Source organism: Ictalurus furcatus, chromosome 16 (assembly GCF_023375685.1).
Source record: "Ictalurus furcatus strain D&B chromosome 16, Billie_1.0, whole genome shotgun sequence".
NCBI classification, from domain to species: domain Eukaryota; kingdom Metazoa; phylum Chordata; class Actinopteri; order Siluriformes; family Ictaluridae; genus Ictalurus; species Ictalurus furcatus.
Genome location: NC_071270.1, coordinates 8330084 through 8348462, shown reverse-complemented (window position 1 = coordinate 8348462; position 18379 = coordinate 8330084). Strand labels below are relative to the sequence as shown.

The window sequence follows — 18379 nt, the reverse complement described above, 5'->3', positions numbered from 1 at the left end:
AGCAAACATCATAAAATTTGCAGTGGTTTTAATGGTTATAATGGGATTTGTATTGGTTTTAATGGAAACTGGAATGGTCCCTTGTGGGTCTCTACTGGTAATTCATTGACTTCTATTGGTGGCATGTTCCCAGATAGCAAGCACATTTGGGTAGAAATGCACCACTGTCGGCTCAATGCCAGAATTGGTGAAAAGGTAATTGCCCAGAGGCCTGTTTGTTCCGTTAGTCTTTTTTTCCTGAATGTTTGGTTAGAACTTTCTGGAACATGGAGCTAATGCTAATTTAATATGTTCTGTCAGAAAACTCACACAGCTTGCAGCATGCTGTGGTCCTGTTATTAGATCATATTGTCCACTTGGCATGATAACAGACCCGTTGTTCAGTTCAACACTATTTCTTATAGCGTTTGTGCAATTCTTAGCCTTAGTCTAGAAACATACTATTTTTTTTGTCTCATTGAGTGAACCTGAAGGGATTGAATAAAGTTTAAATGCAACTGTATTTTACAGATAGCTATAAAGAGGGCAGGAGGAAAGACAAAGAGGGCAGGACCTGGCCAGACCTCCAGTCAGACGCGGAAGTGTCTGGGCAAAGACCACCAAGGTGTAAAACATACGGATATTTGTTAAGCACATCACTATTACTATTCCTTGATGCTCAGACCGTATTTAAAGTTGTATTTTTAGGTGTACATTTAGTTTTGATCAATTTATTTTTTTATTAGGGGAGTGCCCGGATTGGCCCCCATGGAGGTCAGGAGCATTGTTTGTTCGACTCGGAGAATGTATGCCAGACCACCCAAACAAATTCTTCCACCTGCCCCCACTGTTAACTTCCCCACAGTCACCCCAAACACCACTTTCACCCCTGTTCTCACCACCACTTTACCAGCAGCACCACCACCAGCAGCACACAGCTCATTCACAGAGATGCTGCAGAACTGGCAGCTGATGGACGATATGCCATGTGCGTGTATTCTTCTGCTTTCTGACTGACTTTCTTTTGTAGGCATTAATTTTGTTGAACATTTTCCTTCACTTCCCGTAACACAGTGTTCTCTTGTAGCGCTGCCAGGCTGTCAGCCTTTACGAGCAATCATCAGAACCAGGTAGGGCCTACCGTGAATTCCACTCAGCCATCTTACTGGAATTTGTATAGGTTAGGAATAAGACTAAGGATTGAGTTGTATAGTTTTGTAGTGTGTACCATTTTTAAATATTGTTAGCTTCTTTATCATTAGCCATGCTGAGGGAGGTGTTGACTAAATTAGAGATGGTGCTGGACCAACAAACCACTGAGATTGCTTCAACTACAGGAGGTCCAGGTGCAAACTTTGGATATTGATGAAGGTTTACTGCCCCTGCAAGATCTTCATCAACTGCGTAATCTGGAGCAAAGGATGCAACCGAGCCCAGATTACAAGTAAAAACTGCTGAGAATTTTTTTTTCTTTTTTTTGTTAACAATTGGTTGCACAATTACACAGCTACTGAAAGTGTTTCTTTTTTCTCAAAAGGACACACTCGTACTCAAAGCAAAACATTCAACACCACTTTGGTATGAGGGAACAGTTATGACCTAAACTTTGGTAGAGGGGGAAAACATGGAAAACACACAGGGCAGGGTAACGCCAGTAACTGCAAGAAGCACTGACACAGTTGATGAGGCAACAGAAGTTTTAATTGATTATTTTTATGTTATATTATTGTTTTTTTTTTAAATCAGTTACAGGTAAACTGGTTGGCGCTTACTGACGGGGCGGATGTGCGCGACTGCACCCGGCACATATTGAAGAGGGTGACTGCCAACATCCTGGCAAAGAACCTCAATTGGAGTGGAGTCAATGGAAAGACTTCACTGCCCACTCTCCAACTCGGAGGGGTCGTGATTGGTAAGTATATCTGTTTACATACAGAATTAGTTGTCTCTTTCAGATAATATGTAAGGACTAATCTACGGCTAGGTGTGCATTAAATGATTTTAATGAATGATGTGGAGGCAAAGAACCACTCATTCAAATCGTTTAATGCACACCTAGCCATGAATTACCCTGCTTATACCATGGTCTTTCCACAATGAATAAAGTTAAAGCTGTCATTGATTTTAGAAGGGCAATCTTTGATTAGAAGTTTAAAATGACCATTAATTTCCATTAGTTAGGTCGTTAGATCTGGAATTTTGCCCGATATAAATCAGACACAGAGATAAAGAATTGACAAATATTCATCAGAGAGAGAGATTAAGCGTGTATGAATTACCTGTGACATGTGTGACTCTCAGCAGTCAGTGTTGCGCAGCAGTAGTGTAGTAAAACTGAGAGTTGAATTACTTCAAAAACAGTGATGTTACCACCTTGTTGCTGAGAAATATATTGTAGCTTTTCAGTAGCAAACCTATTTTTATTGTTAAAGTTGCAGACAGCACTGGCAAGAGGTGTCTGTGTGTATGACTCTGTGTGAATGAATGTCTCTGTATGCTTGAATGTGTGTGTGTGTGTGTGTGTGTGTGTGTGTGTGTGAGCATGTAGGCTGTGCATTGATTTAGAAATTATAATGGTGATCAAACTGACTGGAACTACCTGTGCAATAAACAGTTATAATGCACACCTTCCAGCCAATCAGAATCCAGTATTCACACTGACCATGGTATAAGCGTAATTAATGCTTAAGATTCATAATGACCTTACAATATGTATTGCTTTATTCCAAAGCTGCAGTTCAAAGAAACCTCTTCACGGCTAATGCTGCTGAGATGAAGGTCGAGGGGACCATGAAGAAGTGGCTCCAGCTGGCATCAGATCGAGAATGTGGGCTCATGAGAAGACTTTTGCAAAAGGAAGCTCTTTAGAGTGTTTTAACGGTGGTGTGTTGTTTTTTTGCACTATTTGTTAAAATGTTCATATTATAGTCTATTTTTAATTATTTATAAAAGTCCTTGCTTTTTTTAAGTGCTTGAATTTGGGGGGGGTGTGTGTGTGTTGGTAGCTGGGTGGGTATACAATTGCGGTCCGAAGTTTACATACCCCTTGCAGAATCTACAAAATCTTAATACTCTTAACAAAATAAGATTGATCATAAAAATCCCATGTTATTTTATATTTAGTACCACCCTGAATAAGCTATTTCACACAACAGATTTTTACATATAGTCCACAAGACAATAGTTGAATTTCTAAAAAAAAATAATAATAATAATAAAAAAAATTACCCCATTCGAAAGTTTACATACCCTTGATTTTTAATACTGTGTGTTGTTACCTGGATGATCCATGACTGTTTTTATGTTTTGTGATAATTGTTCATGAGTCCCTTGTTCGTCCAGTGTAGTTAATCTGCCACTGTTCTTCAGAAAAATACTCCAGTTCCTACACATTCTTTGCTTTTCCAGCATATTCTGCATATTTTATCCCAATTAGAATTCCTGTGATGGTTTCTATTGTTGTTGGGGTTTTTTCAGCAGGGAACTCTTTGCTGTGTTGATGCATGTAAATTTTGTTAAATTCATCAATGCAAATACTTTGGGATTCCCTGACTATTCTCTAGGCAAATAGTCCACTCTGAGCAAAATGGGCCCAGCGTGTTTCTTTTTGTTTGTTTGTTTATTTGTTTGTTTGTTTTTTCCATTTACCACTGAATAAACATTTGGCAAAAAGTAAAAACGCTGAAGTAATGTGCAATATAAGTTTATACTAGTTAATTGTGGGTCTTAACTCTGAATGCTCTGCAACACTTTTGTGGCAGAAAGATTCTTGGTTCATTTCCCCTCCAATGTGTATTTAAAAAAAACAAAAACAAAACAAAACAAAACAAAAAAACCGTAGGCTATGTGCACTAGCGTGAGCACTATCTGTCTTCTTCGTACGATCAGGTGATTTCGAGTACACCACATATCCAGATCTCACGAATATTCTGTACAAAATTACTATTAAAGAATGAAAGAAAGAAAAAAGTCAGGCCAAGTTTCTGACTTCTCAATACACATTCGAGTCATAGCTTTAGCTCTTCAGCATCCCATTTCAGTTTCCACACTTAAATCGACCTTTAAAAAGGCAGTATTTATCACAAACCCAAATTAATTACATTAGTTCGTAGTAGTTTAGGAAACGAAATCGGCACAAAAATATGAAACCGTCTTAAATAATGCTAGCACAACATCCATCCTAATCGACTGCAAATGTCTCTGAGAAAAGTTAACTACAACACACATCTCAAATATCAGTCAATCTCTGCTAAATACACGACAATACACATCTCAGATTATCAGTCAATCTCTGTTAATGCCCACACAAAGATTCAATCTCTCCCCACTCCCGATACCACTAGCCTACTTACTTCAACACTGCGCACTAACTTTTAGCGCACGGACTCTAAATTCGAAAAAGAAAATTAAAAACGCTCACCTTTGTTTTCTGGTCCATTCAGTGTGTCTAACAAGGATTATAAACGCTCATTTCTGTGTTCTTCATGACAAAGAAAGGGACCTGGGCCGTGTCCCCGACTGTCCTCCCGCCCACCGCTACGTCTGGGTGGTCTCGGATGCGCAAAACTTTAATCGGAGGGGCTTTGGGGACGAAAGGCGTTGGACGATAATCACAGCTCACCTAACTTTCCGACCCAGAATTGGGTAGCAGACAGAAGGTGTGTGTACGTACATGTGAGGGTGTATACATACGTGTGTGTGTGTGTGTGTGTGTGTGTGTGTGTTGTGTTGCCAAGGATATTAACTTATTGTCAGTTTTGTTGCTGCGTTACTGTATCTGTCCTGTTCTGTACTGTGTGGTGCTAAGACCCTTTGTTTATGTATATGTTTATATGCATTGTTCAAGTCAACTGTTTCCCAAATCACCCCTTACTGGAAGCATGACATATTACATTCCAGTTTGAAAACTATACACTTTGTCCGGATAGCCTTGCAAGTATGGCTGCCAAAAGAAACAAAATCATGTCTGCGATTTCCAAACATATTCACTAGTGGCCTGTAATTTGTTCTTTTCCACTGGGTTATTGGGTCAGAGGTTCAACTTCCAACACATAACACCTTAAACTTGCTTATACAAGGATTACAAGTTCCAATAAATACATATTTTGCACTTAAACTGTGTTTATCTTTGTATATATTTTTTTATACCCAGGCTCTTAACCCAGAAGTTAACTTTGGTTAATGCATTTGCATTTCTCCCTTTGGAAACTATTCTGTAACAGTGTCTAATAGAGAAGAATGAGAGAGAAACCCCTTCCCCCATCCTGCAGGCTTCCTGTTCTCCTACACTCTAGGAACTCCAGTTGCATAATGGCGATGGGGCAGGGGCAGGGGCAGGGGCGGGGGGGCTTGGAGCATAGCCTGGCCACTCTGATTACTTCCAGACCTCAGTCATATACTTGGTTACACACACACACATACACACACACACATTACATTACATCACACAAATTTCTCATAAACACACTGCACACTCACATTAATATTCACATTACTAGGGAAAGACAGAGCTCAGACTTATCTTTCTATGGAGAAGATTGTGGGAGGTAAAAGGTTAAAGACATAAAGTTGTGATTGTAGGATGGCACTATGATGAAGAAATTCATTAGAAATTTTAGTTTATATGAGAAGGGGAAAGGGAGGCTGGTGTAATCTTGGTGAGCATTTCTTAGTTTAAATGAGTAGGGGGAAGAGAGTCTGTGAAATGTGATATGAAAGTCAGAAAGTGTGTTTGTGTGTCTCCTCTGCAGTCTCTGATGTTTGCAAATATTTATCTTCATCCTTTGATTACTGACCCTTAAGATAGAGCATTCCTGAGAGGGAAGAGGAAGATGAAGAGCATGTGGCTCACCCATCATGAAATCAAATTAGAAAGAGGTACAGTGAAAGATGGAACATACAAAGCAAATAGAGGATAAGAGCTAAGAGACAGTGAAATCATAACAATTACAAAAACAGACAGAATGAAAAAGTAAGTATCTCTTATAAATAGATGGAATCTGTAATCCTATGTGGTATGAAGATTGATGTAGAGCAGGCGTGTCCAAAGTCCAGCCCACAATCGAACTGTTCACACAGTTAGCTAAAATACAAGACCCATTTTACTCTGACTACACCTGCAAATTAATTTACAGAACTCAGATAAGTAACTCAGATCAGAAGTAACTCAGATAACCATTCTGTACTATTGTGGTGAGCAGAAAATCATCTCAGAAAGCAGAACATGTCGAACCTTGAGGCATAAGACCATGTCGAGTTCCACTTCTGTCAGCCAAGAACAGAAATCTGAGGCTGCAGTGGGCACAGGCTCCCCAAAACCGGACAGCTGAAGATAGGAAGAACATAGCGTAATCTGATGAATCTCAATTTTGGCTCAGGCACACAGATGGTAGGTTCAGAATTTGACGCTAACAGCCTGAATCCATGGACCCAACCTGCCTTGAATCTATACCACAAAGAATTGTGGATGTTCTGCGAGTAAAGGGAGGACCTACCCAGTATAAATATAGTGTTCCTAATAACGTGCTCTGTGAGTATATATATTAGAGCTGTCAGTGGATTATAGTTTTTAATTTAATTAATTACATGATGTGCTGATTAATAATTGAATTAATTGCAATGAAATGCACATCAATTTTGACTGAGCAATTACCCCCCAAAAGATCATTTAAAGTCATTATTGCATTATTGTGTTAGATGAGAAAAGCATTTAATAGACATTACAAAAAGTAGCTTTAGAAAGAAACATTTTATTTTTTTTGATTCAACATAGACTTTATTACACAGAAACTTTTAGGTTGTATCAGAGGACGCAATTTGAAATGCTTCTATTAACCCCCTTCCACCATATTGTGCTTTCTTGTCATGTCAGAAGGATCGTATTTACGAGTTGAACGCACATGAATGCCACCACAAAGTCGTATTTACGAGTGGGGAAACTCTGGATTTTCTTTTAAACTTTCTTTTGAGTTTCCAAGTTGGGGGCATGTCAGTAAGAAACATGGCGAAATCAATGGATGCAATGTCTGTAATTAACGGTAAATTTGTGAAACTCAATAATAATAATAATAATAATAATAATAATAATAATAATCAGCTCAGAAGCTGATTTCAGTTATTTTGTCTTTGGTATTGTCGTGGAAATTAGACAACACTCGCAGACTCATCCTCTGAAGGTAAAAAGGTTTATTACAGAAAGATAGTTAATACAGGATAGAATAAAGCAGGATAGAATAATGAGAGCGCTCTGAAGCCCTTGTACTAAATCACTACCATATATGAAACACAGAGCATGACATAATTCTGTGTACCGATAAGAAGCAGTTTGAGACATTTCAAACAGGCTTTGTTTTAGTATCTTGGAAGATGTTTAGACGAACCTTGAACAGAAGAACATGTTTGTGCCTCTGTAAGCAGATAAACATTCTGTACTGATCTCAGTGACATGACATGGCCTTCTTAGGCGTTATCCTCACATGAGAATGAAACAGAACAAGAACAAACTTATTACAAAGTACAAATGAGTAATTTCCCTCACATTTCCCCTATTTTATCATTACAAATTATGATAACTAATATTAACAGAGAAATTACTATGCTGTGAATACATCAGAACTTCAGAATCCTTTCACGGTTCAACTGAATTCATCATAATACAGACATAATGAAGGCGCTAAGGCTGTTTTTGTGGATATAAAGTATCCTGTCATCAAGCAAGCTTATTTTAGGGTGATATGAGTCGTCATGGTCAAATGCATATTTACAATAGACGTGAAATGGATGTCAATGGGTCGTCATCGTCAGTGTCGCTGGGAGAATCTAATTTCCAGTCAAGTTTAAGATACAGCTCGGGTTGGTCATCATAGGGATAGTAATCATTCTTTGTCAACATCAGCGTTTGGTCATTAGTGATTCCAACAAGCGTGACAGACTGCTCCGAACGAGAGAAACAATACAAGGCAAAATGGGCAAGACAAGAAGAATTATTGCACCTATTGGTAGACAGATGGTTAATATCCACGAGCCCCATCCCCCGAGTACTGAGTTCAGCCAATCAAACCCGTCTTGCTAGTCTGCGGAGGGTTGCGTATCGCAGACCGCATGTGTTCAATAATAGAATGACCATTATGTGTCTGCGTGACAAGGGGACGTGTGACGTTGTGTGGGTAGCACTGTTGGCAATGATTCTTCTGACGAAAGGCGATACAGAACGGTTTACAGAGGCGGCCAATATCTTGGCATATGGGCTTTTAACTACTAATTGTCGTCCAAGCTGCAGCAATAGTCCATTAAAGAACTTTGTGGTCTCATGTTGGACCTATAGAAATCACGTCGCCTTGGGCACTTAGTCCCATCACCACAATCAGCTAAATACCAAATTTGGGTAAAAGTGTGTGCGTCATGCACACTTTCTGCTGCAACGATGTGATTGGTGTGATTGATCATTAAGTCTTCCACCCAATAAACTTCACTATCGCGCTTTGGTTTATCTTTCCAGATTAAGGGTCTACCCCCGGACCCCCAGTGTTGTTGGGAATGGTCGCAGTGATTTGTGAGTTTATTTCCATGACAGGGCTTACTAACAGATACCACCTATACCAGGAGAAGGGTGCATGATTAGGAATAGGTTTGTATGTATGAGTGGATGTGCAGGTCGACATGTAATGATTTGTGTCTAGTCTTCAACAGTAGTCTGTGGTCAGGGAGCTTTGGGCTGTAAGAGGTGCAGTAGCAAAGTCACGTCATCTAACCTCTGTCCTGGTCACGTGGCTATATAGAACGCACTAATGAAGTTCAGTCCTCCTAAGAATACAGTTTAAGTGTTGTCAACATTTTCTCCAAAAACTACATGTCCGTGATTTCGCAGGCTACTAGATACTACTTGGTGTCTTGTGTTGTGTAACCACAAGGAACTGGTGTGAGAATGTGTGTTTGAGTGCAGTGTGTCATGTGTGTGGGTGTGTATATGAAGATCGTCGCTTGTGAGCGTCGGTTCTCCTAGAGGCCTCTTGATAGAAAATCACTTTCTAGTCCTTCTGTCGAAGTCCCGTCTTCTCCAGTGCATTGCTCGGCTCTGGCACGCTCCTGCAGTGGCTCGCACGCATCCATGTGGCTCTCTGGTTGACTTTCAATGCTGAATGAGTGACAAAGAGAACCTGGAATGGCCCAGACCACCGTGGCTTGTTCCACCTGGTCCTGCGGAAGTCCTTGATCATGATCCACTCTCCGGGCTTCAGATCATGCAGCGGACCCGTGGCTGGAAATGCTGCCTTTACCTGCTTGTGGATAGAGTGCAGAGCAGAGGACAAGGTTGCACAGAAACTTAACATTGCATAATCACATGCTGCAGCGTCAGGAAGAGGAACTGTCACAGGCCCAATTCCTGTGTGTGGAGGCCTCCCAAACAGTATCCCAAAGGGGCTAAGCCCATCCTAAGCCTGTTTCAGAACAGCATTTGCTCAGTCTGTTTTTTATTGTACCATTTTCTCTCTCTAACACCCCACCCCTAGCTGGATGATATGCACAGTGCTGCTTTAATTCAATACCTAAATATTCACCCACCTACTTAAGGGCATGGCTCACAAAAGGTATGCCATTATCACTGGAGATTATCATTATCAGTACAACGTCTGAGTCCTGTTTGGACGTAGGGACATGGCCTTCTCTACCTTCAAACCTCAACTCACGTTATGAGTTGCGCAAACAGTGTAAACAAATTTTTTATTTATTCATTAATTATTTTTTTTTAGAGTAATTAGAGAAACCAATGCTTTATCACAGCTATCATTCCCCCTTTTGATGCATGGTTCTTCCCATGCGTCAACTTTGCATAATATGGGAACATGTATTTGGGGAGGCAAGTGCGGCCTTGTGGGCACCGCCACACACCGTTGATGACGGAACAACCCGCTTTGCGCCATACTGCCTTTTTCCCTGCTTTAGCTCACGCTTGGAGCTCTGAAACCTGTAAACGAGGAGTGGTTTCTGTTTTAGAGGAAAATGTACAAGTTTTGAAGTCTACGGCGTTGCTACTGCTGCTTGTTTCGCTGCATGGTCCGCTCGCTCGTTACCTAGGGAGACATGATCTGATTTGTTAGTATGTGCATCACATTTGCATACTGCAATAGTTTTTGGGAGTAGGATTGCGTACAGTAGGTCAGAGACTAGTTTGTGGTGGGCTATGTGTGTTCCTGAACTCATCAGGACGTTCCTGTATTTCCAAATTGTCCCCAAATCATGTACTACCTCAAAGGCGTTTCTACTGTCTGTGGAGAGATTTACTGACTGTCCCTCAGCATGTCTTCATGCCTCTATGAGGGCATATAGTTCTGCTGTTTGTGCTGAAACGTTTGAGGGGAGACTTCCTGACAGACTGTCTCGTATGTGGTTACTACTGCATAGCCCACTCGATTTTTACCTGTCTCTGAGTCACGTGATGCAGGCCAGTCCACAAAATGGATCAAATCTGGGTTTTCCAATGGAACATCCTTCAGGTCGACTCTAAGAGAGCAGAGTTCATTAGTCAGTACAACACAGTCATGTGGTTCCCTGTCTCCCTCTGTTGGAAGAAGAGTAGCAGGGTTGAGGACAGTACATCGTTTTATAGTGATATTCTGCATGTCTAATAGTATAGTGTTCTTGTGCAGCCACCACTGGGTGGACAGGTGTGAGGTTTTCTGAGAAGGTAATACACAGGAGAAATCAACAAACGTAACTAAATATCTACTGTCCAAAAAGTGGCCGGTTTTAGACATTCACGTCGATCACCAGACTTTAACCAAATTGAGCATTTTTGCTCCTTTTTCACCTCCTGAAGAGAGGAAACCCCCACAACAAACAACTGAAAGAAGCTGCAGTACAAGCCTGGAAAAGCATCACAAAAGAAGAATGCAGAAGTTTGTTGATGTCAGTGAGTTGCAGTCTTGATATAGCTATTGCAAGCAAGGGATATGCAACCAACTATTAAGTGTTAATTTACTTTAAATTACTTTAATACTATTTGTTTGTATACTTTTGCTCACCTAAAAACTGGGTGGTCTGCCACCAAGGATGCCATATTTTAAGTTGTTTAAATATCAGGAAATGAAATCTGAAATTCTGATCTATTGTCTCATGTCCATCTTTTGATCTCAAACTCAAATGTATTCAGTGTATAGCAAAAAACAAAAACAAAAGAATTGGCCTTGCTGTTCCAATGCTTGTTGGAGTACTGGATATACACCCCCTGTCTGGGGGTCCACAAGCTAGTGTACTCTAAGTGCTGGTCCCAAGCCTGGATAAAATGGGAGGGTTGCATCAAGAAAGGCGTATGGTGTAAAACCTGTGCCAAATCAAATATATGCAGATCATAAAACGAGATTTCCATAATGGAGATGATCCACTGTGACGACCATTAAGGGGAGCAGCTAAAAGAAGACCCTCTGGTATTTTGATGGGGTCTAATCTGGCCCTCACAATATGGACAACGCTGGGGTAGTGTATTTGTATGAAACACGGGATTAATGACTAATAAAAAAAATATATAACTAATATCACGATCAGCACTAGTCACCAATTACATGCTTTGCTAATTACAGTACATTGCTAAGTGCAAGGAACAGGAAGAATGATGATTGCAACTGAACTGTCATTTATTCATTCATTCATTCATTGTACTTCCGCTTTTCCTGGTGAATAGATACAAAATGTGGGAAGCTGTTTTCTGTACTATACTGTACTGTGTTCATATTAAACATTAACACAGCTGAAGCAAAACCTACTTTATAGAACTTGTCCTAGGTAGATACAAAATGTGGGAAGCTGTTTTCTGTACTATACTGTACTGTGTTCATATTAAACATTAACACAGCTGAAGCAAAACCTACTTTATAGAACTTGTCCTAGGATTTTTGTCCTATCAAAACTCAGCAGACTGTGCCCCTCAGTAATGATCAAAGACATTTGTCAACAATATGGCTGCCATAAGTAAATCAATTCTAATGAGGTGGAGTCTAATTTACTGAAACAGTTTTAACTGATGATTGTTTGCATAGATTTGCTAGAAACTTGATACATGGCAAGATTCTGAGGTCATGTGCAAAGTTTGAGGGGTGATCAGGCATAAGGTGCAGAGCTAAGTACAGATACATTTTCTCAAGAACAATGTGTAAGATTGAGCTGAAACGTGGTACACATCTCTATGCTAATCTGCTGCCATTGGCCAATCAGATTTCAGCATATCTTTAAGGAGTACAGTGAAGTTAAGGAGTGAGTTGGCTGCTACAGGTCAATAAAATTTTAAGCCATTGCACGTACAATAGATATAAAATGTATACACACTCCTGTTAAATTGGTAGGTTTTTGTGAAGTAAAAAAATTAAAGCAAGATAAATCATGTCAGAACTTTTTCCACCCTCAATGTGAAATTACAACACATAAAAAAATTAAGAGGAAAAACAATAAAACATTTTATTGGAAATAGGAAAAATAAAAAAGTTACAATAACCTTGTTGCATAAGTGTGCACACTCTTTTATCATTGGGGATGTGGCTGTGTTCAGAATGAACCAATCACATTAAATCTCATGTTCAAAAGTAATTATCATATAGCTGTCATCAATGAAATTTTTGTGATTAACCCCAAATCAGCTGTTTCTGTAGGATTTTCATCACATCTTTCATCCGAATGCTGAAGCCATGATTAGCATAGAGCTTGTTAAAAGATATTCATCAGGAGAGGGGTGTATATATGTGTATATATATATATATATATATTGTAGGGAAATAGCCCGTGAGGGGCAGAGCACAGACACACAGGAGGCCGTATGTCAGGTGATAAGGGAAGGTTGCTTTTATTTTCTTTGTTTTTGTGTTTTGGGGTGAGGAAGTGTGTGGGTGTGTGGGGTTTTGCGTGCAGCTGGCGTTGCATAGTTCTTCCTGGGGCGTGTCGGTGCTTCCCGGACGAGTGAGGGCTTTCTCGTGCTGTCAGGCAACGCCGTGTGTGTGTTCAGCAAGCTGCGGCCTTGTCTGGGTCCGAGTCGTCTGTGTGAGAGAGAGAGAGAGAGAGAGAGAGAGAGAGAGAGAGAGAGAGAGAGAGAGAGAGGACGATTAGAAAATGCCGAAAAAAGTCAAACAAATGATGGGTGTTGGGGAGAAGCGACGGGCACATGTCAGCCGAGATACTTCGCTTTGGACGAGCGGAGGAGTGGACTCTTATACTCTTCCCTCGTCTGCTGGATGGTGGATTTTTCCCTAACGGCGCACCAATCGCCGCCCTACCGTCACGTGTTTTCGGGTCACCGTCGGTTTTGACGCGGGACTGTCCCTTCTGTGCCTGCGCGGTAGTCGGAGAAGGAGTGATTTTACTACCTTGCGCGCTGGATGTCGTTCCGTCACGACAATATATATATTTTTATATATATATGTATATATATATATATATATATATATATATATATATATATATAATATATTTAATATATATATTTAAAAAATATATAATTTTATATATATATATATTTTAGATGTGCCATGGAACACTGTGAAGGCCATCATCAAGTGGAGAAACTGATGCACCACAGTGACATTACCAATAACAAGACAGAAGGACAAGACAAAATTTTACCAGGGAGGTTGCCAAGAGACCTACGGCAACATTAAAGAAGCTGCAGGAATATCTGACAAGTACTGATTACTCTCTGCAGGTGACAACAATCTCTCATATTTTTCACATGACTGGGCTATGGGGTAGGGTGGCTAGATGGAAGCCCTTTCTCACAAAAAAAATCCAAGCCTAACTAAATCACCCTAAACCATGTCTCAAAATGTGTTATGGTCTGATGAGACCAACCCCAAAAGGTATAATATTTCCATAATCGCAAAAGGTAAAAACCACCAAAGAACACCATACACAATGTGAAGCATGCTGGTAGCTGCATCATGCTTTAGGGCTGCTTTTCTTCAGTCAGAACTGCAGGCTTTATCAAGTTTGAGGGAATCACACATAGATACAAATACCAGCCGATTTTAGTCCAAAACATACAGGTATCTAATAGTAAGCTGATGATGAAAAGGAATTTCACCTTTCAGAATGACAATGACCCAAAGCATACATCCAAATCAACAAAGGAGTGGTGTAGGAGCCATATATACACATTTTTGTTTCTTTAATAAATATTTTTGAGCATTATCAAATTTTCTTATTTGGTTTCATTTATGTTTTCTGCTCGTCAATGTCCAATCTCTTGAGGACAAGATGGACAATCTCAGAGCCAGGATAAGATTCCAATGGGACTGTCACGTAATGGAGGTTAGGACAGATGCAAATGCAGATAAGAGGTTTATTAAAGAGAGGCAGGCAGACAAATGCAGAGAGGCATTGACAAAGGCAGACCTGGCCCTCTGGGCAAAATGTCTTCACGGCCCCTCAGGTCACGAGGCAGGCATTGTCCAACAGATAGCAGGATGGCAGAGCGATGTCCTCAGCGGAGCAGGAAGGTGAAGCAGCGTCCTCAGCCAAGCAGGAAGGCGAAGCGACATCCTCAGCCAAGCAGGAAGGCAGAGCAACGTCTTCCGCTGAACAGGGAGACTGAGCGGCGTCCTCAGCTAAGCAGGGATGTTGAGCGGCGTCTTCAGTTGAGTAGGAAGGCAGAGCGACGTCCTCAACAGAGCAGGAATGCAGAGCGACGTCCTCAGAGAAGCCTGGTGTAATGACGTCCGAGGCAGAGTAGGCAAGCAAAGCGGAGCTCTTGGCTGCAATGGGAGGCGGAGAAATGTCCTCAGCTGAACAGGGCAGCTGAGCGGCGCCATCAGTCACGCAGAGAGACTGAGCGTCGTTCTCCATCAACTCTGCAGGCTGAACTTGGTTGGCTGTGTCAGCAGTCTCAAGTGAAAGCAGAGCTTAGTTGGCTGTGTCATCGACCTGAGATTGGGAGACTGCCTTCATCGTGGCTAGGGACTTTAATAAAGCCAACCTCAGGCAGGTCATGCTGAACTTTTTATCAACATGTCTCCTGTCCAACTAGAGGGGCAAACATGCTGGACCACTGCTATTCCCAGTTTAGGAATGGCTACAAAATTCGCAGCCGGCTATCGGTAAATCAGACCATGCTGCCATTTTCCTCATGTCAGACTATAAACAAAGGCTTGTGCAGGAAGCTCCAGAGAGGAGGGTGGTGAAATGCTGGTCTGTCCAATCAGAAGCTGCGCTACAAAACGAGCTCGGTGACGTGGACTCGGGCATGTTCTAGTCAAGTTCCACTGAAGTTAACGAGTTTACGGATGTAGCAATTAGCATTGTTAGCATGCTAATTGAGGATACAACACACCGTCACAATAAGGACTTTCTCCAGTCAGAAACCATGGGGGGATAATACAATCCGAGCTGTGGTAAATGTGTGCACAGCCATGTACAATGCATGTTGGGGAATATGAGTAAGTACAAAGAGACATGCTACGGTCTCCAACATGCAGTGAAAGCCATTAAACTCTGGTACAGGGTCTCATTTTCAACTCAATGATTCCTGATGCATGTGACAGGATAATCAGCACCTTCTGAGGCAAATCCACCGCCGTGGTGAGAGCTGACTCTTCTAAGACTGACAAGCTGAACAATTTCTATGAAAGCTTCAAAGCTAACCACACTAGCACTAGCCTGCCAACTAGTGATACAGAAAGAAGCAGCTCTGTTAGCGATGAGAGCATGATCACCATCTCAGAGGACAAGGTTCAGAGAGCTCTGAAGAGTGTGAACATCGGGAAAGTGGCCGACCCTGATGTCATTTCTGGATTGTGCTCTCCCCTTTCCCTCCCTGCATGACATCTACACCAGGCGATGCAGTACAACAACTGCTAAAATCAAGCACTTGCATACTCTGATGGCTAAACTGAAAGGCTCAGGAGGAGCTTCTTCCCTCAGGTCATCAGACTCCTCAACACAGACATGCCCACTATACAGATCTCTTAGGACTCCACAAAGTCTCTATTGACACTCCACACACTGCACTTTATATCATTTCTACACGTAACATACTGTATATTTTGTACATCCATTGATTGTACATTCCCTGCTTATTTTGTACATCCATTTTGCACGTTCCTCTACATATATTTCATATTTCCTATTTTTTATCTTATTTTTAATATTCATTATTAATTATAGTCATTCTGATTTTTTTTTTTAATTCAGAATTTAATGCACAGTCTTAAGAGGAGTAGGCCAGGTTTTCATTTCACTGCAAGTTATATACTGTATATAATTGTGTATGTGGCAAATAAAATCTTAAGTCCTGAATCTTGTTTTGTTAGTGTGTCCTCCTCCTACAGGTAATGGGGGAATTTCTTATAAATTCCAAACTGGGAAGGCGGGGGGGCTGATACCGGCACAATGGTCATTATTATTATTATTATTATTATTATTATTATTATTAATAATAATAATAATAATAATAATAATACCTTTTATTCATAATGCGTTTTCTTACACTCTAAGTGCTAGTTGACCGCAAGGTGTGCGTGCAGCATGTGATAATGGAATGGCATGCTTGTGGGACTTTCAATGCTTTCTGTTCTTTCTTTTCATTTTATTATTATAAAATAAATGTCAAATATTCATCAAGAGACTGCATGTCATGACTGTAGACTGTTCAATCTACACAGGTGTTAGCAGGTGCTATAAGAGATTAGGAACAGATCATGTATACTCCTAGCACAACACAATAACATGCGTTAAATGACGGTGACAAATTGCATTGACAGACATTCTAGTGAAGCAACAAAGTTTAACCACTGTGCCTAAAAGCCATCTTTGAAGGAGACATTCTTCAATATAAGAATGTTATCCGTTAATTTGAGAACATGGTAGAAAGCAGAATGGAAAACTACCAAGACAGATTACTCTTCTTTCTTCAGTTCACAAAAGGAAAGGCTCAAGAGTTCATTAAATGCTGACAACACATGTCTCCATAATAAGGTATCAGAAGACAAAAGGTCTATTGAAGGAACAGTTTGGCAATGAGTGTAGGATCTCTTGCACATATACGGAGAGAACCCTTAACTGACCAACAATTAAATCTGAAGATCAAAATGTTCTCCAGGGTTTTGCATTGTTTCTCAGATACTGTTGCAATGCAATGGAGGAAGCAAAATACTTAGAACTTAACACTGTTTCTAAGATGAGAAATGTGGTCCACAAGCTTCCCTACAAGCTCACAATGAAATGGTGTGCAAAGGCTTTTAAGCTGCAAGAGCAGCAGACAAGAAGAGTGACAATGATTAATCTAGTCTGCTTTATTGAAATCCAGGCCAGCATAATTTCTGATCCAGTATTTGGAGATATACAAGATATAAATACAAAATGTAAATCTAAAGCAGTAATAAAACTGGAAGAAAAACTAACAGCATGCTTCATACAAGAAGTCAGGAAAAATCTGTGCCTGCTTATGTCATCAAGGATTAGAGGTCTCTGCACAGGAAGGAAACGACTTTATCACATTTCCAGAGGTTAATGGTCCACTGAAAGACAGTGTCATCACAGGCAAGAGTGGCTTTCCTTACATTTACATTTAAGGCATTTGGCAGATGCCCTGATCCAAAGCTAATTTGAAGTGTCTATCTATAAATACATCCAATACTGGTTCACTAGGTCACACCATCAGTCTTAAAAGTCTATTGGTAGGTAATATAGTAAGAACACAGACAATTTTTTAAATGAAAAAATGCTAATTGCAGTACTTTAGGAAGAGGTAGGTCTTTAGATATCATTTGAAGACCGCAAGTGACTCAGCTGTTCAGATATCTAGGGGAAGTGCATTCCACCATCTAGGTGCCAGAACAGAGAAGAGTCTTGATGCATTCCTTCCTTGTAGCATGAGAGATGGTGGCATCAGTCTAGCGGTGCTAGAGTTTTGGAGGGAGTGTGGTGCAGTGCGGGATGTGATAAGTGAGTGCTGGTCCATTTTTGGCTTTGTCAGCAAGTATCAGAGTTTTAAATCTGATACGGGCAGCTACAGGAAGCCAGTGGAAGGAGCGTTGCAATGGGATGGTGTGGGAGAACCTAGGAAGGTTGAAAACAAGTTGTGTAGCTGCATTCTGGATCAGTTGCAGAGGTCGAATCAGTTGAAGAGGAAGACCTGCCAAGAGTGAGTTGCAATCGTCCAGTCTTGAAATGACAAGACACTGAATCAGTACCTGAGTGGCCTGTATGGTTTGAAATGGACAAATCCTTCTGATTTTGTAAAAGAGAAATCGACATGAGCATGTCAGATTAGCAATGTGAGAGGAAAAGGACAGTTCATTGTCCATGGTTACCCCAAGGTTGCCGAAGGTGGGATCAGAGAGTTGTCCAGGGAGATCACAAGATCCTGACATGGTGATGAATCACCTGGGATGAACAGTAGTTCAGTTTTTCTGTGATTAAGTTTCAG

General features: G+C 40.7%; 1 protein-coding gene and 1 long non-coding RNA gene across 5 annotated transcripts in view; both read right to left on the bottom strand.

Moving 5' to 3' along the window:
• The window catches only part of phldb2a (pleckstrin homology-like domain, family B, member 2a), an 87700-nt gene extending 82717 nt beyond the window's left edge, over positions 1-4983 (bottom strand). Inside the window, exon 1 of one of the 4 annotated variants that reach the window (XM_053645424.1) lies at positions 4400-4983. The gene's annotated coding sequence lies outside the window, so the exon portion shown is untranslated. The remainder of the gene's footprint in view (positions 1-4399) is intronic. The other 3 variants (XM_053645422.1, XM_053645419.1, XM_053645421.1) reach the window with 3 other exon arrangements.
• A 7925-nt stretch (positions 4984-12908) lies between these two features.
• The window catches only part of LOC128620713 (uncharacterized), a 29018-nt gene continuing 23547 nt past the window's right edge, over positions 12909-18379 (bottom strand). Inside the window, exon 3 of the long non-coding RNA XR_008388177.1 lies at positions 12909-12998. This is a non-coding gene — a long non-coding RNA (uncharacterized LOC128620713). The remainder of the gene's footprint in view (positions 12999-18379) is intronic.